The sequence below is a fragment of the Dermacentor albipictus genome, chromosome 1, assembly GCF_038994185.2.
Source record: "Dermacentor albipictus isolate Rhodes 1998 colony chromosome 1, USDA_Dalb.pri_finalv2, whole genome shotgun sequence".
NCBI lineage: Eukaryota > Metazoa > Arthropoda > Arachnida > Ixodida > Ixodidae > Dermacentor > Dermacentor albipictus.
In genome coordinates, this window is record NC_091821.1 from 240,409,221 (window position 1) to 240,433,672 (window position 24,452).

Consider the following 24,452-nt stretch of genomic DNA (forward strand, 5'->3'; position numbering starts at 1 on the left):
TGTCGCAACTTCGGTAGCGGTAATCGGCTTGGGAAGCTTTAAAACACATTATCCTGGAACGTCTAACAGGACGTAACTATTATGTCACCAATAAAGGACGGAGGCACTTGTCGAAACACTGTTCACTTTCGTAAAGATAAATTTGTTACGGTTCTAGTTGTGGCCATTGGATATTCTTGGATGTGCCATTGCCATTGGATGTACTATTTTATCGCCTGTGTCAATTGCCGCTACTTTGCGCGCCTGTCGACGCGGCCAGCATTGTGCAGCAGGCGACTGAATTTTCTGTAATTCTGACATGAACTCGTTTAATAGTATTCGCTTAGTTCTGACCGAAACTCCTCTGCAGTAAACCACTCCTTCAAGTATGCGGTAAGAGACAACAAGGAAACGGAGTGCCTTCTGAAGAAGCAGTCATGAGGTCAGATGCTTTTCAGTGCATTCGGCCAGCTGTTGTCTCTCGTATCGCGAAATCTGCTGCAAAAATAACTCTTGCAAAGGATTCTCCCTTCCGACAAGCGAGCTGAAACATCGCTGTTCGGTACCACTTCCGCTAAAAATCGGTGGAGCTACAGGCGCCCCAGTGATTAACTTTGAATGTTGAAAACAACGAGGAAGGCCACGCCTCCAACACTGGGAAGGATGGCTTAAGAGCGAGATAGTGACGAGCTCGAAGAAAAAGAAATGTGCATTCAGTGCGGCCCGCAGTAATTTTCCTCCCTTCCTTTTCCTTTATTTATGTTAAATAAATAAATAAATAAATAAATAAATAAATAAATAAATAAATCATCTTACTCCATGGGTTTAATTCTCAACGGCATTCCAGTGGGCGAAATGCAACAACACTTGTGTACGGCACCAAGCGGCATTGCTACTCTCTCTCCTCACCCTTGCGTAAGTTGAACTCGTGTTCTGCGCTATTCAACTACTCCACGGACTGCGTTTTAAGTAAGCGGTAGATGGATCGCGTTATGAACAAAACATCCTGCTATGAGGACTGCGCATAACAACAGTAGTGAAAAGGGAGAACGCTTCGTCATTTGCTGTGACAAGATATGCAGATGGCTTTCTGGCGTGACTTAGACTACCAAAGAAGACTTTAAATGTCTAAGTACTCAGCGCAGTGGAAAGCTTCCATTATACAGGGTGCCCCACATAACTTGAGCCAAGAATTTAAAAATGAAAGGCACGTCGGACGCCAATTGAACCGAACGCATACTATTCACAATAGCCTATAGTAACTCGGACAATTTTGTTGTTTGCCCCATAACTCATTAATCAATTAAGTTTGATTATCCAACCTTTTAATTATTGGCTGAGGACCCCAACTATGACACGCAGATTTGCAGGGCACTTTCAGACACCACCTATCGAGTTGTTTCCTTTACGATACTTCTTACGTATAGCCTTTTTTTCCGGGTTGCAAAGAAAGCCGGCGAAATATGAAAAAAGCCACGTGACGTAGCGTTTGTGCAGTGGTATTGTGCTGCTCTCAAGCGTGCGTTCGGTGAACAAGGCTCTTTGTTTTGTGATCCTTCGTTGAAGAATTGAAGAAACAAAAAAGTCGCATCTTCGCGGCGAAGCATCGACTGCGATAACAAATTAGTAGACAGCTATTCGAAGTAAGAATAGTCGTTTTATCTACTATATAAACTAGTAAATATTCGCCTACTAAATAAACTACCAAGCATGGTATCACGCGCACATAAGCAAACGTGGACTCATCTCAATGGCTGACAGCACATACACGCTGTCAAAACGCTGGAGTGAGAAAGCGCGGGAGCAGCAGCGAGCGAATTGACCTTCGTGCTGCCTCTCGCTTCAACGCGAACCGAGCGGCGAGAACACAGCGCACACGAAGCTATCAGCGCTCGGCGCACTGTGTCCCCATCGCAGATTGCTTTCAAGACAAGGCCCGGACGGCCGCGCATACGCAGCTGCCGACGGAGCAGAACGCACTCAACCTCCCTCCCTTCGCCCCGCGGTGCCTCGTACAATATGGAAGACAGCGCGCTTCCTCCCCGCTTTCCTTCCTTACGCGCGCGAGATTGAGCCACCATCGTCGGCTCACCGCCGCGCGCTTTCGCTCGCACATACAGCACACGGCACGCGCCGACGACGTTATCTCCCTAGGACTTCTACGGAACATCACGGGGCTGCCGACGGCACGGCAGAAATGCGCCTGGAGTCCCAAACCGGCGAAGCTGAAAAGGAATTGATAGAGCGAAGTGAAAACCTGCGCACCAAATATAGTGACGAAATTGGATCTAGCTGATCGAATAGCCTGCCGTTATAAGATTGTGCGGTTGTTCTCCTTCGTCTAAGATTTGCTTTTGTTCATTCGCGTGCGAAAGAAAGTGCCTTAGTATTGCAGGAAGGGGGGGGGGGGGACTGGTCTACGGATTCGAGTTTCCCATCTGAAATATCTTACTTTGCGGGCACGCAGAAAGAAAGATATCTTGTGACTACAAATGACCCTGAAAGGTTCGTGGCCGGAGGAGACACAGGTATAGGCGACCGCGTGGTGAGGGAGCGAGAATTCGAATGACCACTTCATCTCCAGGTCTATATGACCCATCGCGCCAGCGCCCTCGGTAACGCGGACGAATCGCTTTTTTTTTTCTCGAGCGTCGTCGCCCACCCGCCTGGTTGGCGTAACGAATTTGCATCGGCGGGCGGTTCACTGGACGTCAGCCAAGCAAGTTCGGCTCAGGCCCGCAGTCCACGTTGCCGGCGCGCATCGCACGCGATGTGTCGCGACGGGCGGCGATCCGGCAGTTTCCGCGATTTATATCGGCCGCAGCACGCTCGTTGACGTCACATTTGTCGGGGGAAGTCGCGACAGTTGCGACTTTAGCGCGAGACCGGGCTGAAAAGCGTGTTCCGCGGCGTCTCCCGACCGTTCCGCCTCTCCATCCCAGGTGACGCGGGCAGCTGCCAGGGCGGCGGCCGCGTCGAGCGATGGATGGGGTCCGTGGCGGAGGGAAAAAGCCGGCTGGGCGCGCGCGCTTCACGGCCGCCGCAAGTGTCGCCGGCGCACAAACGGGGGCCCGCGGTGCCCAGCGTGCTCCATCACGGGACAGAGACCGCCCTCGCCACCCTCCTCCGGGTTTACGCTTCGGCCGCGAGGCGCGCGCGTGGACCCCGGGCCATTTATATGGATCAGGACGCGCATACTGCGGGCGCCTCCCGCAGGCGGCCGGTCGCCCGCGGTTCTCCCCCCCCCCCCTCCCCTTCTAGCTCCGAACACGCGTCTCTCTCCGCCTGCGCGTCGCTTCCAAAGCGACGAAACAAAGAGAGACGCAGAGCCGTGACAAATGTATCACGCCTGCGTGAGTGGAGAGAAGCCTCGTTGTTTGAAGACGTCGGCCACGCTGGGGTACACTATTGTTTGCGGCATGTTTGCTAAACAACCGCTGTTCCATGCACGAGTTGCTTCGCTCTAGTGCTTCGTAGACGGGACGAATATCTGCTAACGCTGATGTTCTGCCTGCGTGAGCACTCTATCATGCTAATTAGGGCGCGCTAAAGAGAATGGCCCTACACAAGTTCAAATGGAAAGAACGAAAGCGCCCTTGCAGTATTGCGATTGCGTGGTGATACAGAAAAAGGCTTCCATGCAAATCCGTACGGTCGAGGTAGTTCGGTCAAAGGAAATGTTGCTACCTATTGCAGTATAATACCAGAAAAATAGGTCTTACAGGTTTAAAAATGTAAACTTAATATATTTAGGGTCGTGCATTTTCGGGTTTTATATTTTTTGAAATTCGGGGAGTGATAATTGGATGTTTTCTTTGAAAAAGTAAACGCGGGCATAAATTGCATTTTTTTTTCTTTCTTTTCTGCCTGACACGAAAACAGGGCGAGAAATCGGAAGTTTCGTTTTCTGGCAGCCGAATGTTCGGGATTCTACAGCTAACATTTACAGACAATTAACACAAGCAATGGTCTCATTTTGCCCACAAACTTTCTATTCCAACGAGCGAAATCACTCACAGGAACATGTAATGGCACAGAGAGCTGCCCGAAAGTCATGCCACAAAACTGATATCTACAAATCCTCACTCACAGACATTATTAGCACATTTAAAAGAAACTGTGTCATTAAAAGAACAAATAGAGAACGGTTTGGCGATCTCTATGTTTACTTTATTCTCTTCATTTGTTGACCAAAAAATAAACTTGTCCTCACATCCACGTTTCGCAGGAGGTGGAGTGCTTTTCCTTATCTTACAAGTCTTGTTTACGTACTGTCCATTTCTGCGTCTCTAGTAGGCTTATCGTCCGCGTCTGTACTCCTATTTTACTGGTTACCAATATACGCTCTCGGAACAAAATGAAATACCAAATAGACAAATGGAATAGGAACTAGATGAATCAGCCACACTTCTTTGAACGTAACGTAGTTCGGTAAACATCCTCTCAGCGCCCTAGCTACCGTTTGTAATGTCAGTGCTGTGTTAATTAGCTTCCTACCTCATTACCACCTTTAGATGTATGAGACGTGCGTGAAATGCGATGCAATGCACCATTGTCGTAGTCGTCTAAGCGCGGCTACTAAAAATCAAAAAGCTATCGTTGACTCAGGGCCGGGAGGCGTTGAATATATTATATTTTATATATGCCAGTTTTGACCGAGTGTTAAGCGAAAGCGAAGTACATAGCATATTCACATAATAAAAACATCACTAATGTGATATATACTGGTCACTTGTTCTCACAAGGTGGACAACGTTCATTAATTTTGTAACAGCCGCATATATTCCTCTTTACCAAGGGTCAAACTTCGGGGGAAAATCGTGTTGAACACGATTTTAACAAATTTTCTTCGGTTTGCAGAAATCGGGAATTATTGGATTTTACCGGAAAAACGAAGGGCCTTAATTATATTTGGTCGAAAAGGGAAATGCTACATTTCGTAGCCCTTTGTACAGCATTTTACTAAAATCGGTCGAACCGGTAAGTTTTCTTTTCTATGACACCGTTTGTTCAGGGAGCTTATCTACGAGAGTTCGCCTTTTGAACATGAATTCATGAAACATCTGTTGCCAGCTAATCTCACGTAAACCCGAGTTTCATTTCGTGGTGTTCAGCCACGCCACGAAGGTTAACTTAGGCCTGCGACTACACCACATCGCGTAAACGTGTGAACTGGCGCAAGAAAATTCGCACGATCACTTCTTCTTGCAGCCTACGTACGGAAGCTACCTTCTAATATCAAATGGAGGTGAGCAAGTAATCAGGGCTAGAGTATAGCCGGTGGCCCCGGCGCACGAACGAACTACCGGAGCACGCGAAAAAAATGCGGGCGTCAAGCACGGCGCTGCGAATACGGCCCCCCGGGGAGAGTTGCAACACGTTGTCGAGCACACAAAACACACACACGCGCCCACGAGGGCACAACGAGAGATCACCGCGCAGTAACAACGTACTCCGCAACGCGGGCGCGAACAACAGGCGATCCACCAGACAGCGTTGTGATCGGAACCCCTGTAGGGAGCAGCGTAATACAGCGAAGCCACGCGCTACACACAGTGGAAGCCAACGTATCCCTCCCGAGAGGCGTTGCTTTGGCGGCCCGCGCAACCGACGAGCTCGCCACCGAGGAGAACGAAGAAACGACTGACGACGTCGAATGCACCGCGGGACCTATTCCGGAAAACGGCTGCGATCGTGTGGCAACTGAATGGCTCCGCTGATGGATAGGTGTTCGCCAACAATCCTCGGCGCCTGTAAACAGTCTGCGCGACAATAGAACAAAGGGCCCTGCCAAACAACCACGCACGCATCCGCCCGTCGGCAACGCGTCTCCTCGTGTATGCACTCCGAGCAGACAAACGGCGCGCTGAGCTCTTTGCAACCTAATAGTCTTTCACGCCAGAAGGAGCGTCACTTGTAGGAACATCGGCAGATATGTGATTGTGGTGCGGTGAAGATGTGGTGCTATATGACCTGAAATTTTACACGCAGGTATTTGACGTTTAATTACATAATACATACATAACAGACGTAATATACATACATAACGCCATACATTCTTCATCGGAAGTACATGCCGTGTCTTTAGATTTCAAGAAAGGTTTTGATAAGGTTGCACGTATGCGCTTATTCAAGAAACTTTCACACCTAAACATAGGGCCCTAACGTAAAACTATTCCAATATGCTTTTATTCCAATTTCCTGACTTCAAACTTGCGTAGCCGCCGACGCAAGCACCGGGCGGTCACCCGAAGGATTGTCTCAACAGACCAATCAAAAGCTCTCCTCGTTCATAGGAAGTCACTTTTGTTTGCATGAAAAACGAATAACATTGCCCACACTGAGCGGCTTGTCTTATCTAATTGGATGACAAGAGGCGAGAAGCACGCTCAAGTGGAGAGGGATTCGATGGGGCCGAGCCAGTGCACTAAAAGTCGATAACTGGATGAAAAAAGCGGTGCCGGCATTTGCGATTGGTCCGTTTTCCCTTACTTAGCTGGCGGTGGCTCGTCGACAATCGCGGCGACATGCAACGGAACCTTAAGGAGGATGCTAAAACGGATCCTCAGCAAAGAAGAGTTGGCAGAACGAGGTCGTAAACGTGCACGTGCTCGAAAACGTTACACGGCCACGCAAAATGTTTTATTATACGCAAATAAACCCATGGATGCTCTCCGGCACGTGCGATTACCCAGCGCCTGAGCGATCGGCGGCAGCCATCTTTTATTCCTTTCGGAACGGGGCAGCCTGCGGTTATTCAGAAGAAAATTCAGTTTTGTTCGGCATAATAATGCATCTTTAATGCGCATACGTCACTTTGACACGGTGAGTTTCTGCGGTTTTGTGACCTGGAAACTGCAGGCCCTGTTATAAGTTATTTGGTCATTGTAATTTTCGCTCCGTTCTTTTACATTCACTAAATGTGTATAGGAATCTACATTGCGATGTTTGCACCATTGGCGTATTTGCTGACAGTGTTATGTTAACTGTAGTATGTACTAGATTCATTGTCTTGTATCGCGCTTTATCTTCCTGTTTCGTTTTCTTTTTTTTTTTTGACGTAACGTACTTAGTTTCAATAAGTTACAATAGGATCTTAGTTTTGTTATCATTTCCCCCCCTATGTAATGCCCCCACCAGGCCTTTATGGTACCTGAATAAAAAAAAAATAGGTATAATGCCGGATAGCGGAGGGCGACTTTTTTCTTTTTGATCCTTCGCGTCTTCGACAGAGCTAATGCGGTAACGTTGGTAATACCGATCGCGGTAGCGCCAGCCACAAACATAATGAATGAAACGTGATAATCAAGCTACTACTGAAAATTACTAGTTTGCGTATTTTTCCTTCGCATGTCACCCCCGCCATCGGTAGCACCCTCGACGTGGCCATACTAAACATAAATATATATCCCACGCGTCGCTGATGAAAAGGCCGCCTTGATAAACGCAGCTCCACAAACGAAAACATGCGCGGCTAGCATTTCCTGCCAACTTTAACTTGGTTTAACCTTGCAATTCGACGGCATGTGGCTTCGATTGTTCAGCGTTTCATCTGAACTTTGCAATTGGAGGCCTAAGCTTCGTATTTGACAATCGGCAAAGCACCGGACGCGTAGTCATTGCAAACTTGAGTTACTGAACACGTTGCCGTAAAGATGAATAGGACCGAAGCGTCTAACTTCACCACGGGATGAACAATACGCATTTAAAGCATTGCGCAGTTCTGCACAGTGATAACTCAATTACAGAAGACTGGCGTCAGCCGTGTTACGGCACTGAGTGCATAGCATATGGCAACGTCTGACAAGTACTGGGATTTCCAGATTGAAAAAAAAACCGCAAACTTTCGATGAAAGAGAGAGAGAGAGACAGGACACCCGCTCCCTTTCGTCCTTGTCTGAAGTGCCCGCTTGTTTAAACCTGCAAGTATGATGCAACAACGGAGCAACACGTTCTCTTAAATATTGGGAATCTTCGGCTGAATTCACAAAACTTTTCGTTCGAAAGTGCTCTTAGCCATTCAGCCACACTTCGGTACTCTTAGCCGCCTCAGCTAATATGTACCGCATCAGCATTGACTGGAAGTTGCTCTTTCGAACAATGCTAGCGTAATAAACGTTTCGTATACACGGACCCTTGTCCAGTTCAACGGGTACGATTACGACCGTGGCAAAAATATACCGCGCTGCCCTCCTCCGCGTATACGCGCCCACGCAACAGGAAGAATGGAATTTGAGGCGAAACGATGCGCTTGTTGGATGAATTAGTGTATATTGTATGGCGACCGGCGTGACAACCCGGGTATTGAGGTCTTGTTCATATTTATTGCGTTGCAGAAGTGTGTTTGCATTTTGAGTGCGCTCATATTCCAAGACGCGTTTAAAATATTCCTTCATGTGCCACTCCCTAAGGCTGACGCGCTGGCTTTTCCGTTACCGTCGCACGTCACCATCACGACGAGGACTTTCCATAAGTGGCCAACACGCCAGCCCAACACTGCGAGCATATGAAGCAAGCAAGTATAGTCAACTTCGAATTGCGTCCCATTTCGCCGACGGATGCGCGCACTACCATAAGTCTTATTTCTGCGCAGGCATCTACGCAACGCAGACAGAAAACAACAATAACCTCAACATGGTGAAAGCCGCACATCCGTTTTCCTAAACTACAGGCTTTCAGTATGCGCGTGTGCCTTGCTTATACAGATGGGCCACTCCGCTTCTCGGCTCATTTTGGATGCGCAGTCATTGCAGATGTATTCCAGGTCTTCCTGTCTTATACGTAAAACGCGGATTCTCTAATACGATGTTTTGGTGGGCGAGTGAAGGGAGGATTGAGGAGTGCGCGCGTCGCAAGAGCGGCACGCCCGTCGATGCCTGTTTAAGAGTCGCGACGCCTTGCCAATGTGCTCACAGCATCCGGCCTCGCGGACGCTTCTCGGCGGCGCTCACGAGCGCAATCGATCATCTCGTCATGCGTGTGAAACGCTCTTTATGTCCAATATCCGAGAAGGTCGCCCGAGGGGCCCCTCGCTCCAGGCAAGCGGGGGTGACTGCGTGGACGGTGGAAACTTGGGCAAACTGGAAAACCCGGGACGGCACATTCATTTGCAGAAAGCGAGGATATATAGGGCGACGAAGAGGAGTCTGGCTCTTGTTTTCATCTCTCTTTTTCATTTCCAAGTAGCCGCGAGTTCGTTTTCTTGCGCTCGAACTTTCCCGCCCTCTAGGAGGCCCGCCCACCGTGTTTCAAATTGAAGCGGCGCGCTGGAAGAAGACGAAGCACTATCGACAGCAAGAAGAAGGACGTTTATTCCGATGGAAAGGCCGAGCTGTTCGGGGCTTGGGGGGCGGTTCAATCGATTTATCGATATACGCGTGGACGGGCGGCTGGGCCCAGGCTCTAGCTCTCGCCGACGCCGCGCGCGCCGTGCCAACGACCGCGAGCCGTGGGCCGACGTAGCCCCTTCCTGCTTTGCATGCGCACCCGTTCGGCAGAGGACACACATCGCGGGCCCACCGCGCACTGCCTGCTCCACCAGCGGCTCGTCTCCCAACGGGCTACCGAGCTGCAGCGCGACAGACTAGCGCATTCTACGTCGACGCCGCACGGCCGACCGGTAGTAAAGGAGCGGGAACTACTTAAAGGGCAGCTTCAGCGTTTAATTTTCGTTTTTTCAACCATGTTAGGATATGTGGTTTCTTAAATTACGTAGATCCTGCTGTTAAACGTACTGTGGGTGGATCTTCTTAGAAACTTTAGAATAATTTTAAATAATAAAAAAAAACTAATTATCGAAACAGAAACTGAACTGCAGCTCGGGGCGCCACCTTCGTGTGATGACATCATAGCCTACCCTTCGTGAACGTGAAGAGCGCCGGAAACAGCGTTCTGCTGCAAGTACCTGCAGTAGTTTGGCCTTGCGAGGCCGAAAGCCTGCTTAAGTTCAACTGTAAAAAATCTAGGAAAATCTAAGACGCAGTTGAATACCAGGCGCTATTCCATTAAAGGGTGTGCGTGCAAAGGGTGGTCAGCTTAAAAAGAAAAAGAAATTATACACTTGTGTGCACGACTTGAAAGCATGTATTACAATATTTAAAATTCGTTTTAATTGAAACTAAACTTCCAGTCGTATCCGTTTGGCACGCCACGTGATCAGTATGGCATAGCACACACAATAGAAACTTAAGACACGTTGACCACGAAAAATTGAAGGATTTTCACTTTAAATGCTGTATGTGTCATGGATCGAAGGAGATAACGCGCAGGTATGACAGGAGGCCCTCATCTCCGAACCCGTGCACGAACCCCGAACCTACCCGCCGTGGTTGCTCAGTGGCTATGGTGTTGGGCTGCTGAGCACGATGTCGCGGGATCGAATCCCGGCCACGGCGGCCGCATTTCGATGGGGGCGAAATGCGAAAACACCCGTGTGCTTAGATTTAGGTGCACGTTAAAGAACCCCAGGTGGTCAAAATTTCCAGAGTCCTCCACTACGGCGTGCCTCATAATCAGAAAGTGGTTTTGGCACGTAAAACCCCAAATATTATTATTATTAACCCCGAGCCAGCATTGTAACCTTCCCACAGTGGGTGGCGCAGCGATTATGGCATTTTTTGCTGCATGCAGAGATCGAGAACGCTGGTTTGATCCCTGACCACGGCTACCACATTTCTGTGAAGGCGTAACGCAAACAAATTTCCTACACTGGGACAGGGTATATCGGGGGGGGTGGGGGATGGGGGGGCTTCAGAGAGGGTGCATTTCATTATGAGCGAGATGCCTGCGTCATCTCTCCAAGATACAAGCGCATCGTACACGAAATGCGCGGCTATTGCGTAGTAATCTCGCAGTGTCAAGGCGAGCGACTACAAAAAGCGGCTCCTCACGTGAGGAGTTTTTTTCCGAACATAAAGAAAACAAACCCACAAGGAAGGAGCATGGCATCCCAAAACAGATGCGTATATTTAGGAAACTCTTCTTTCTCGTTAACACCGCCTGAAACGTGCCACTAAAGTCAAGGAGACCGGTCCTCAGAGAGGTTGGTGATTTCCTTCATAGCCGACAAGTGCAAGCGCGCATTCAGCGGCACCATTGAATAAGCCGCCGATTTTCACCTATTTTCCTTTCTGTAGCAGTTGCTTCGCCGGCTTTTGTTTAGCAGGCAACGCTTAATCCAACAACACAGTGCTGCGATGACCGACGTGACGAGCTCTAGAAAATTATTAATGCACATTAGGATGACCATACTTCACTTTATAAGCAAATACCGAGTCCGCCTTTCTCGTTGCCTGTTTTTCGCTATTTCGCCCTCCCTCTCTCCTAAGGGCTTTCATTTCCTCATCGCCTTCACCGTAGCATGTAGGCGACTAAACAAACGCTGGTAGGAACCCCTGCGCTTCATTAACGATATTTCTCCCTCCTAACTCTCTCTCAGCAATTGCAAAACACGATAAGGCATCTCTGAAACTTCCAGGTGGCCCTTTATAAGCACACAAGGTTTCTACACTGTCAAAATGTGATTATGATTTCAATTGAATGAACGCAGGTTATTTATACTGTATAATACTGCAATAGAATACTGAACGAGAAGAAAGGGCGTTAACCGAAGGACCCGATATTAATCATAGCACAAGAATCCAACAAAGACACCAACGACAACAAAGGGGAAATTACTTACACTTATTAATTGAATTAAAGAAATGATAAATATTTAATTCAATTTCCCCTATGTTTTCCTTTGTATCTTTGCTTGTTGGCTTCTGATGATACGATTAATAAAAATCGGGCCCCTCGGTTAACCTCCTTTCTTCTCCTTCACTACACTATGAGGGTCTCGACTCCGGCAACATTGATGCCTTGAGGTAGCATGTGCGGGTTTATTGACCAGTTGCCTTCACCCAGAAAGATGACGTACTCGTGACGTCTGCGGCAGAAAGGACGTTCCACATCCGCCACCAAGGTTGCTCAGTGGCGGCGCTAGCTATAGCACTCGAAGGGTTAGTTCTAGTAGTAACACATAAATACCCAAGAAAGTGAGTTGGAAAACGGCGCCGCGGTAGCTCAATTGGTTAGAGCACCGCACTCGTAATGCGGAGACTAGGGATCGTTCCCCACCCGCGCAAGGTGTTTATTTTTTTTTCATCCCCTTTCATTGCCATTAATTTATCATTTCTTTAATTCAGTTAGTAAGTACAAGTAATTTCCCCTGCGTTGTCCTTGGTGTCCTTTGTTTGTTGGCTTCTTATGTAATAGAATACTTATTTTACACACTATCTATTGGACACTTCCCACTAGGATACGAACAGCCCGCGATCGTTTATCAACTTTTGTATTCCTCAAGCTAGCATACTTCAGCCACACGTAGTGCTCCCCATTTCTGTCATTTAGCAGTAACCGTTGATTGTTATAGATTTTATTGTTGTGCTGATGTACCTTGTTATCGCGTAACATGAGGGCACACACTAGTGTAATCTTTCCTATAGTCTACTCTGCTCATGAATACTTTGTTGCGTAGCAAGCATTTGAATCAATCAATCAACTAATTATTCCCTCAACATGAGCTGCGTTACTACAGAACATTGCGTATTATACATGGCGAGTCGCGCTGGTAAGCGAAGGCTTGAAATGGACACGCGGCCCATTTCTATGATACCATGTTCGCACATGTGCCAACAACCTGTAATTTTTTACGCACACACAGAAGGCGAACGATATGACTCCTGGATGCGTATTGTGCCCATTGCAATGCGGCAAACCAGTGGCTTACACAAAAACAAGCAAAACGAATAGCGAGGAAATGACCAGGAAAGATAGAATGCATTTCGTCTGCCGCGGCTGCGACCGATGCAAGAGCCAAAAAAAGACTGTCAGCTCCTTGCGCTACACACCGAGAGGCTGTTGCATGTTTCACGACAGGCGGGCTTTCACCGGAAGCTCTGGCTGCCTTTCTCCTCCCGATTACATGCGCTCGCACAAAAGAGCACGTGAAGTACGCAGACGCAGCACGGAAAGCGACCGCGTCGTCACCACCGCGTATACGAAGCCTTGCTTTTCTTCTTTTTTTGGAGGGGGCGTTCTCGGCTGGCATGTTTAGAAAATACGCCCTAATGAGTAATGAACTGCGTGACGTCCGCGTATTAATGGAGCGTCACTGAAGCAAGATTAATGCGCGAGTCCATTGGGCGCAGCGCCGCGGACTTCCGGTGTCCGTTTCCCATTTGCGACGCGCGTCCATGGCGCAGCGAACGTCGCTGCATTTGGGGTCGTGCTCGTCGCATGGGCCCCTGCCATTAACCTCCGCTGGCCGCCGCCTCCCCCGCGTGCACACCGCTCGGAATGTAGGGCTTCCCAAAGGGCTTCCGAAATTTTCGCTAATGCGCCCCAGTGGCTCGCGTCACCTTTCCGAGCCAGCCTTCGCGACATTTTTTTTTTTCGAAACAATAGCCGCGCTTGGCGCTGCAACCGCGCGTGCGAGGCGAACTTGCAAGCCTGGTTATCTATACGCGGTTATTATTATATTACTCGTCTGGCACAATACTGCACTCGACACTACGTCAGCGAAAATATGTCTTTCTTCCGGGTGAAGTTCTGCACGTTCTCCTTCCTTGCGTTGTTTTCCAATTTCGGACATGCTCACTCGTTGCTTGTTTTGATACGCGTAATGGCTGCCCACAAAGTTATCCCGAATATCCGCGTTTCTTCAGCTTCCCGGTGGATCAGGGGGCCATTCTGCTGCCGAGCACAAGGTCGCGGGTGTGGCTACCGGCCCCAGGTATGCTTAAGTTTGTCCAGCGCTTCCTTGCATATCCCCCCCCCCTTGTATTTGTATGGGAAATGCGAGCAAGGCTGTTTCGCGACTCGTTTCGCGACTGCGTCGGTTCTACGTTCTATCCATTATCTGCCTCCTCTCTCCCCTCCTCTCTTATGTGGCGACGACTCGAGAGCTCCAGAGGGCATTGCGCACATTGGACGCGGTGCGGTCCAAACGAGTTCCTCGCATCTCTTTTCTTCTCTGCCACGCTCCTTTGAACCACCCCCCGACGTGGTGTGCCGGACAGCAGCAGCAGCCACAGCAGCAGCAGCAGTGGGAAAGTCGAAGGAAAAGGCAAAGAAAGCTTCGCTTTTAAAAAAATGCAGCCTACAGTGCGAGGCGCGGAGCGGCCGTAATTTCGAGAGGCGCTTTCCAATTTTTTTTTTATAGAAAATTTTTTCTAGGAGGCATTGCGCTTTATCGACGATCTTTTTCAGACCGGCCTCACAGTGATTGCGCGCTGCCCGTGTTTCAAGTCAGACTTGGCAAAGTCCGAACTAGGGGCCCTATAACGTAAAACTATTCCAATATGTTTCTATTCCAATTTCCTGACGTCAAATTTGCGTAACCACCGACGCAAGCACCGGGCGGTCACCCATAGGGTTGTCTGAACAGACCAATCAAACGCTCTCCTCGTTCATAGGAGATCCCTTTTGTTTGTTTGAAAAACGAATAACATTGCCAACACTGAGCGGCTTGTTGTATCTAATTGGCTGACAAGAGGCGAGGAGAACGCTCAAGTGGAGAGGAATTCACTAGGGCAGAGCCAGTGCACTGAAAACCGATAACCGGATGAAGAGGGTGGTGCCGGCGTCTGCGATTGGTCGGCTTTCCGTTACATAGCTTGTGGTGGCTGGTCGAAAATCGCGGCGGCATGCAACGGAAGCTTAAGAATGACGCTAAAATTGACCCTCAGCAAAGAAGAGTTGGCAGAATGAGGTAGTAAACGTGTCGAAAGTGCTTAAAAACGTTACACGGTCACGCAAGAAGTTTTATTATACGCAAATACACCCATGCTCTCCGGCAGGTGCGAGTAGCCAGCGTCTCAGCGATCGGCGGCAGCTATCTTTTATTCCTTTCGGAACGGGGCAGCCTGCGGCTATTCCGAAAAAAATTCAGTTTTGTTCGGCATATTAATGCATCTTTATCGCGTACACGTCACTTTGACGCGGTGAGTTCATGCGGTTTTGTGACGTCGCGTGACAGGCAGGTGAAGTGGGTGCATCCCGAAAACTTTTTACCAATAGCCGAGGGCTAATGGCGAAAAGGGGTCGAATCAGAAATAACTGTTTTTCTTTTTTCTGCCAAATCATGCATAATCAGTGTGCATACATCATATCAGATGGGGAGGTATTGCGGTTTTTAACGTCGCGTGACAGACAGGTGAAATGGGGGGTGGTCGAAAAAAGTTTTTGACCAATCGCGGAGGGCTGATAGCAGAATTGGAATAGAAAAGTTTGGAATAGTTTTACGTTATAGCGCCCTAGGTTGCGTATCACCGTTGTATAGCACATCGAAGGCGTTCGCAAGCGAAGCGGGCAAGCATACCGGCGAGTCTTAACTTTCCGCGGCAGCCTGCGCAACGTTCTCTCTGCAAGGTTTGCTGTATAGTATGCAGCCGACCGCAGCGTCCGGGGTGGCCCATCGCGCGAGTCCAGCGGCTCATCTGAGGACAAGCGCTGCATGCCACAATACTGAGGAAAGGAGAAAAGGAGATAAAGAAATAAGTGTCATACGTCCCTGTGCCACACCCGAGTGACTGTAATGCGATAGCATTAGCGCCAGAGTACTGTTAGTGAAATTAAGAGTTGGCTCTGTGTTGGTGCGCGAACGTTTGTATCGTCAAAGACGTGCGGACAGTCCGTCGTGTACGTCCTGTTGCTCCTGTGAGACACTTGAACACCTTCTATTGGAGTGCCCCGCATTCGTCACACAACGTGCACTGCTAGTTAAGGAATATGGACTGATTGGACTCAAGTGTACGACCCTTGATGGTTGCCGGTTTACGAGAGGGAGTGTTGCTCAACGCGACCACGCCCGTAGAGCCTTGCTAAGTTTAATGCAGAAAACTGATCTGGCTTTCCGTTTATAGACATTTTTTCCGTCTTTCTACTTTCTTTTGTCCGTGTCTCTGTTATTTGTTTATTTCGTGTTTTCGTTCCTATTTCGTTGTTTCCTATCTTCTTCTCCTCTTATCCTCTTTTCATTCCCTCCTCCCGAAGGAGTAGGCAGGCGTTGTGCCCCTCTCGGTGGCAGTTGTTAGCTTGCTCCTTCCCCGTTTCCTTTGTGTTTTGCATATTTCAATAATAATAATAATAATAATAATAATAATAATAATAATAATAATAATAATAATAATAATAATAATAATAATAATGTGACAACCTATCATTCGACGACTATATACCAACTGACAGCCATCGGTCCTTGCTCACCCGTGAGCCACTTCTGACCTTTAACTATCTACTAACGCATTTTTCTTTACCTACCTCAGTTTTGCCTCCTTTCCCTCCTTTGCTCCCCCCCTCGTCCCTCTATTCTGTCTGCATTTATTATTCTTGTTCTTTGTCTAAATTTCCTCTTCTATAATACCGATATTCTCGTAGTGTTCGCGTGGTTTATGGACTATGTCGGTAGCTCACCAATGAAAAGAAGAAACAAAGAAGAATATAAAAGTTTGGAAGAGCGGGAGCGCGCTGCTCCCTTCGTGGAAAAGGTGCAACCGATCCCGGCGAGCGGAAGCGCTCTCCCGACGGAGCAGGGAAAACGCGAGATGGAAATTGGCCCCCGCTGTCGTCCGAGATATGGATGGCCGTCTTAGCCCGGACGGGTTGCGCGCCTCGGAGGCGATCGATGGTCGTTAGCGGACAGCCAGCCGCGGCCCGGCTGGGGCCCTCGTCTCTCGGCAGCGAGCCTGTTTGCACACCACCAGCCCCCGGGCCAACCACCCCCCAGCGGCTCATCATACGAGACGCCACGCGAGCCACGTCTTAGCGCTTACGGAAACCGGGAGACGAGTGGGTCCGGCGGAAGAAAACAAGATCGTATCACGCCGAAGCGCATACGACGCACCGTCTTTCGTGCGCGCGCGACATGCAAGAGCCAAAATGCGATAGCGGCCGCTTGTAAAAGGCGGCAGCGATTTCTCTCCATCCGTAGAGTATGTGCGGGGCGGCGTAGTTCGGGGCTAGTGGTTGGTGTTCTGGAGAAGAAAGCAGCTCAAAGACGCGACTAAGGCGGACGCTCGACTCACAACTAAGTCCTCATTGCGCGAGCAGAAGAACGCACACGAGAAGAGGGGAAGATAAGAGGGTTGGTGGAATTGGAAACAAGTCGAATGGAAACGCAATAACGACAGACATGAGTCATTGTATGTCATAAGAAAAAGAGAGACCTGGAGTAGAAGTTGTAAAGCCCACATTCTAAGGAAGTAGAATACACTACAAATATACAGGGTGACACAGCTAAAGTTTTCCAAGCCCTTGAAAATAAAATATAGAATATACGAGGATGCAACCAACGGTGTTCTGTCCGCAATGACGTACCGCATCAAGAAGAGTTCTTTCATAATCGATCTATCGATAGTGAGACTACCATAGTTAACGATCATTTTAGTTGCTGAATTGAGGGCGCTAATTTTGATAGAAAACTAACGAGCGTGTTTTAAAACGCCTGATTCGGTTGTTTTAAGTGTGCTATGTCTCACGCGACAGTTTTCCCCCGGGTTATAAAGAAAAACGCGCGAAATATGAAAATAGCCGCATCGTTACGCGTACGCGCGCCGCGACACCAGCGGTCCGAGGCGTTACTAGGGAGAATTAACTCTGTTCAACGCTTTTGTCCCCAATGCCGCTGCGCACTGCATTGGCTTCGTGCGAAATGCCGCTCGTAGTTCGCGGTGACCAACGTCAATACCGACGCCTCGTTTCATTCACGTGGCCGCCCGATCCAAGAAGCATTGAGCAGAGTTCAATCTTCCGAGTAACTAACTCCTGGGGCCGTCGGTGTCTCGGCGCGCGAACGCGTAATATGCGGCTACTTTCATATTTGGCGCGTTTTCTTTGTAACGCGAGAAACAATTACTACGCGAGACATAGGACGCTGAAAACAACCGAATAGGCTTTTTGAAACGGACTAATTACTTTTCTATGAAAATTTGCGGCATCAATTCAGCAATTAAAATGTCTGTTAATTCATCTCATCTAATTATCGAGGGTTGAATTATGAACAAAAAAATGCTTCCGGTGCGGTACGTCACTGTTGACAAAATACCATTGGTTGCGTCCTAGTATATTCTATATTTTTATTTTTAAGGGCTTGACCAACGTTAGCTGGGCCACCCTGTATACCGTATATACCCAAAAAGCTAATTCTATGGTTTTATTACACGCACCTAGTGCAGCAAAACATTACAGAAGATGTATGGAGATCGCCGTTTTATTTAGTAGTGTTGAAAAGGGATAATAACAAAGCGTCTCTCTCTCTCTCTCTAGAGATTGAGAGAGAGAGAGAGGCGGTAGGGGGAATATTTAGAACAATGGTTTTAATTTTTGGGTATAGACGAAGAAACAGTGGATGACCAATGCCTCATGTGCAGAACGTCGACTGTAATTTACGCTTCGCGCTTGCGTCTGTCCCAAACGCAAAGGTCGTTAAATCTCGTGCCAGCGCAAAAGCCGATAGCGTCAGGGAAGAGATGGCAGAACCGCCTCCGCCTACTCCTCCAGTTCGCTGTACAGTTAGCGCGTCGTCCGTTATGGACAAGTGAAAATTAATGGCGAAGCATTCTCCCGCATTCTCCCACCTTCGCACACGCGATAACAGCTTCAGGAATAAGACGTGTGTTCTTATACGGGCAAACTATTAAAGGCTTTCTCAGGCCTATAGTAAAGACGCGACTTTGCGTCGAAAATGCGAACGTCATAACGAGTGCGACGTTCAAACGTGCTGAATTCTTTGATAAGCAAAACAGTAGCAGTTAAAATAGCGTAACTTTAAGGCATTATGTCCCATAGTGTTAACGAATGCTATTAAATTTGAAGCCGGCAAAGTTGGCGCGAAATGGCATATATTGCTGGATGACATTGCTTCCCAGTCGTGAGCAGCGCTGCAGTTGACAAAACCTGACGCGCTGATTTGCGTTACAGCTGCATAGCATTCTATGTATCTCGCGCCAGCTGAAGCAGCGAAGAGTGGGCAAAGTGTTGGGCATGGCGCGAAGTTGGGCCGTTTGGTTATCCGTCTTGACAAAGAGCAAGGGGCGGGATTATCTAAAGATTAGATTCCGACGCTATTCCTTCCCGCGCTTCTTCAGTGGTCCGAGCGACGCTCCGCCCATGTTATCAGCTGGATCGGCAACCTATGAACGATGTTCGATAAGAAGTGAATAGAACAGAGCGAAATGAACGCATTACATTATACCGGCATAGATTTGAACACAGCAGCACAGGACAAACAAGGGAGCTCAGGGACAGAGCGCTCGCTGTCATTGTTGCCCCTCATGCGTCTTGTATAGCGCTGTTAAATCTGTTCACCAGAGGGCTTTAAGGTTGAGAAAACTGTCTATAGTTTATAGGTACGTAATAAAAGCGAGTGGTGTAGAAGACGGACAAGTTCCAAGATTCCTCAGCTGCACCCAGCCCTCCCATGAACGCTCGTATACCAAGTCTGCGGTTAAGTGCTCGCCATCCGCGCCTCAAAACGTGAATATCTTGAAACAGCAAAGCTCCTGGTACGCGCCGTGTCCTAATCATCACTGACGTGTAAGTGATTATAACATGTTGGGAGAGACAGCTAGATGACTGTTACAATGGAAGGTCAATGGAAGTCTAACCGTAGGCTTGACACATTAATGTAGATGGAAATGTGTGAGAACCGACGCGACGCTCTCCCCACGGCACCGTAAACCGTCGCTGTTATGTTTGAGGACAGAAGCAACGGCAACAGCGAAGCTTATAGTCGCTCTCGCCGTCCTGTCACTATACCCTTCACAGAAGCAATACATTTGTAGCATTAAGCGTTAATATTTGACAGCCTATATAGCATGCGACTTGTAAAATGGAAACTCAGGGTCCGAATTCACAAATACTTTCGTTCGTGAGTACCGTTTGTCATTGGTTGGGAGCACTCGCTAATAGTATGTCCAGCATTGCGATTGGCTGGAACTTGCTAAAAGCTCTAGCGTAAGAACTTTTATGTGAATGCGGTACCAAAGGGCGTATTTACAAAGTATTTCGTTCAAATGCGTTCCTTGCCACTGGCTGGCCACCTTAGCTAATATGATGCGTCCAATACCAGGTTTGACTCGAACTTATTGTTACGAACAATTCCACATAATAGCGTTCGTGAACACGAGCCCAGATTGTTTAGGCAACTGTCGCAAATGCGCAGTCAGTGGTGTCGTTTATGGGACAATTAGATGGCTCCCAAATGCGTGCTCCACTCTGGCGATGCTCCGTCACGCCCCGCAAAGGCATGATGTAGCGAGTTGCCAAACAGCCACAGCAGTAACGATCACAGATGATTCTGCACATCGGTAAGAGCCGTCCCGAGCCAACACATTTTCTCCACGGCGGCTTCCCCCATTCAGCGGCGAGTATTACGTGCAAGCTGAGAGAAAAAAAAGAAAGGACGACGAAAAAAAAAAAAAGAAACGCAATTGCTCGCGCTCCTGTCTCCGTCCGGGTTGATTCATCTTTTCCGGGGAGCGCAAGTTGTTTTGCTTTCGATCCGACTCCGGCGCTTCTCCGCCCCAGCTGGACCACTCCCGTTTCGAAGCCAGCTCGTAATGTGAGTCGCCTGTCTATACGGCCCGCTCAATAGTCGCCCAGTTGCTTCTAAAAGCGCCACCACGGTGATGGCCTTTGGTGGGATGAAAGAAAACAAAAGACTCTCGCTTACTTTCTAAGTCCTGATGCATTCTTTTGTTTCTCCGGCAACGCCGCAGCCGAGGCTAGAAGTAATGAAACCCATTTCTTTTTTCGATGGCCTTCTCGCGTGTCGAGAGTACACTGGGCGGATCTGGAGTGTGGACGAGCACGCGAACGTATATACATCCGGCACCCATTCAACAGCGCGTCGACTAAGAAGGCACTTAGTCAGGAAAGAGAACAAGCTGTCCACGCCTGTGGCGACAACAGACGGGCGTGTAAATGTTGTTTGACATGTCGTGAGAGCATCAGATAAGTTCGGCGGCTGCTCGATACAGCCGATATTTCGCTTCTTTTTTTTTTTACTTCTTTTGAAAATGTATGCGGCGCGCGGAAAAAAACAGAAGAACGGGCTTGCAGAGTGCCGGCCATGGAACAATACGCGTAAGTGCAGAGAGACGCTCGCTACTGCTTCGCTCGTGTCTGGCGCTAGCAATCCTCACTGCGACAGAAAATACCATTGAACTAGCTCTTGGAGCAGCTAAACGTTGGTACGTGGCTAAATGTGGATGGTATTATCTGCAAAGCCGTTTTGTAAAGCTGGGGCGGCGGGAAGTTGCGCGTTGCTTCGAGTGTAGGGCAGCGAAGCTGTGCGGAGAAGCCAGTTCGTTGTAGTTCTCGTATCTGCGGCGCGAGAGCAGTTCGTTCCTCAGAAATGACGCCTCGCGTCCGCCACAAAGTTGCTTCGTGCTGGTATCAGATGGAGGCCCGACTTACTCTTTCTTACCATTTCATAAACCTTCCCCCACCTTGCGCACTTCCGCCGAACTCATTTGGGCAAAAACCGCGTTTACAGAGTGCCCAAGGTTCGCGCGGTCCTGGCTGCTGTGGATGGTGCTTCCACGTTTCTTAATGTCTTTCCCTGCACTACATGCGATATTCGCTCACGGGTTCACTCAGTGGCTCGCGCAATGGTTTGTAGGTTCAAAGATTCGGAAATTCTACTTTTTGTTAACGCGAGCCAGCCTCGCGGTTAGCTTCAGCTGCAATGAAACCACTGAGCAGGCCTCAAGAAGCTCTTACCGAACTGTCATGTTTAATATCTGCAAGTACATTACCGTCGCCGTCTCGCACTAAAGGTGCTCATGTTGTAAATAAATGTGAAATATTGCCTATAAGAATGGCGTTAATGAGGAGTTTCCTTGTGTTCATTTCAATACGCCGTTGCCGGTTCTTCAGCGTATGATAAGTACTCTGCGCTCGCGACATTAATAAGCGGTGTTGTCGCAACAAGATGTGAGCTTAACGACAGCTCAAAAGCCACAGACAACACAAAAGCTAGCAGTACAAAACTACCGTCTCAAAGGACAATCAATTAGGGCTGTTTCGCACATCATCGCACGCCGACGCGGAAGAATGCGCGGAAAATAATATTTTATGGCGTCAGGATGAATACAAGCTACGCTACCGTCATCGCCAAAGCCAGAGTAATAAATTGCGTTTTATATCGGAGAACGCTGAAAGAAGTTCCGTGAATGTTTTCGGTCGACTATAGCTGAATACCCTGTGAAACAACGCTGCATGGAGAGGGTTCATGGGGAGGCACGTGAAGAAGCCATCTGAAAATTAATCTACCCAAGGTTTTACCGATGAAGGCATCGATATCATTTTCTATATCACCAACACCGCTTGCTTTGATAATAGTGTTGCCGTATGCCCAAGCCGAAAAATGACGATGATTTAACGTGCCTCTAGAGCTCTGACATCAAAAAGTGCTTCGTCGTTTACAGTTAAAGAACATGTTTTTTCTTCGTTTTAGAACTGAAGAATGACTGCGGTATTAACTAGAAGCTTATTATGTGCCACTATTTTCATTTGCTTTAACAGTTAGCAATCGTACAACATGTACGTTTTGCAGTGATCAGGGTCAGAGCGTAAGGATATAAGTTTTTGATTTATGTTTTTTGTCAGAGCTACCACAACAGACAGAAACAAAAATCGGATTTACGTGAAACACAAGCTGTAGTACGTGATCGCAACTCGCTCGATAAACGCCAAATATATAGTTCGCTGTATTACAGAATACTTTCAATCACTGACAGTCGGAAATATAAAAGCTAGCTAGAGACAGAAATAATGGACCGAAACGTATTGCGGAGTCCTTATCGAACGACGCAAACCAACGAACTTGCACCAAGATTACCACGTACTTCACGTAAAGATGTTTTCCGTTTTGCTAATCGCATTACAACACGTCTTTCAAGAACCGATTACGCTAGCTTCAGCAGCCACCATACCAGCCTAATAGCGACGAGCGCAAAACTGAGTAGTGCGCAGAGCAGTCGTAGTTTACGGACGAACTACGGACATTGAACGTGCCGCGATGCGATACACCAAGTACAGCAAAAATACAGGTTATGTCTTCCAATCTAAACTGCTTTCAAATGACCAAGCGTACCGATCCAGCACACTACAACGCCTAGTGCTCGAAGCAAGCGCCACTTAGCAGGTATTGCTGGAAATAAATGCACCCATCGGATGCGTATTTTCAGCCCCAAACGAGCTCTTTACATAAGGAACCGAAACGTATTTCTCGAGATGAAGTACTTGGCTGTCAGAGAGAAGTATTTCATCTTGAGAGGGTTGGATACCATGCAGGTGTTGGTCGAACAAATTCAAAATAAAGGTTTCAAAACCGTTCTGCCAATCACTTTGGCATGCCTACAATAGGTGCCTTCCGAGGAGACGGACAGGTAGGAAGAAGTGCGGGGTTGAACAGACACAAGCGAACGCTCTCACCCTAAAACCACGCTGTACGCAGAAAAGGGGAGGTAAGCTGGCGCGACATTGGGGACGTGGGTGGAGCCACAGACAAGGGAAGCGGGGGCAACGACCGGTTCCAGGGAAACAAGTACGGGATATGGTTTTTCCCGCAAGGCCCACTCCCAGGACGACGCAGATATTCCGCGCCAACGTGATTTACCAGAACGGTCCCGAAAACAAAGCGACACGAAGCACAGCACACATGGGTGTCAACGCACATGCACGATGTCCTCAACGAGCGCTCGTGGTGGTGTCGCAGCGGCTGTGCCGTTAGGGGCTTTGCAATCGGGCGCCAAATGAAGCTTCCAACGGAGTTAGCGGGCAGCCGCCGTGACAACACCGACGCCGCATCTCCGATCTGCGGACACGACGAGTCGCCGAACGGATCCATTGCCGAGCGGGGTCGCGCACACAGGGCAGCGAACCCGGCGAGGAAAGCCCGGGTTGGGGACGCGCGTCTGCGGCTGGAAGCGCGCGCGCGGCGTGGGCGACTCACCGGCATGCCACACCTTGGGGTGGCGGAGATCGATGGGTGCCGGCGTGCGCCGCGTGCAGCGGAATAGGTCAGCCTGGACCAGTGGAGGTCCGCGGTTGCCGGCGCGCACGTAGTGTGGAACACTGGAGGCAGAGTCGTCCCGGTCCTTCGCATGCGCGCTGCGGCAGCCACTCCCAGAGGCAGCGGCCACTCTGGCTGCTCAATACACCGGCCGACTCTTCTCCCGATCGCTCCGAGCGCCGGCGTCGCCCTCTCTCTCTCTCCCGCCACTGTCGCCCCTAGTGTCAGGCGGCCGAGGCGGTTGCCACGGCGACCGGGCGGCGGCTCCGTCGCCTAGGCAACGGCACGCCGGAGGAACCTGCATCGCGGCCGGCGCCGGCACAGGATGCAACCTGGATGAAGGGGGAGCACCTAGCCGAATTTATTTTATTTCATTTTTCGCCTACGCCTCACGCATTCGATCAACATCCGC

The 24,452-nt window shown here is 49.0% G+C and overlaps 1 protein-coding gene across 1 annotated transcript in view; it reads right to left on the bottom strand.

Annotated features, from left to right (window-relative positions):
* Positions 1 to 24,215, bottom strand: part of fz2 (frizzled 2) — a 70,993-nt gene extending 46,778 nt beyond the window's left edge. Inside the window, exon 1 of the mRNA XM_065431398.1 lies at positions 23,981 to 24,215. The gene's annotated coding sequence lies outside the window, so the exon portion shown is untranslated. The remainder of the gene's footprint in view (positions 1 to 23,980) is intronic.
* Between the last annotated feature and the right edge of the window lie 237 nt (positions 24,216 to 24,452).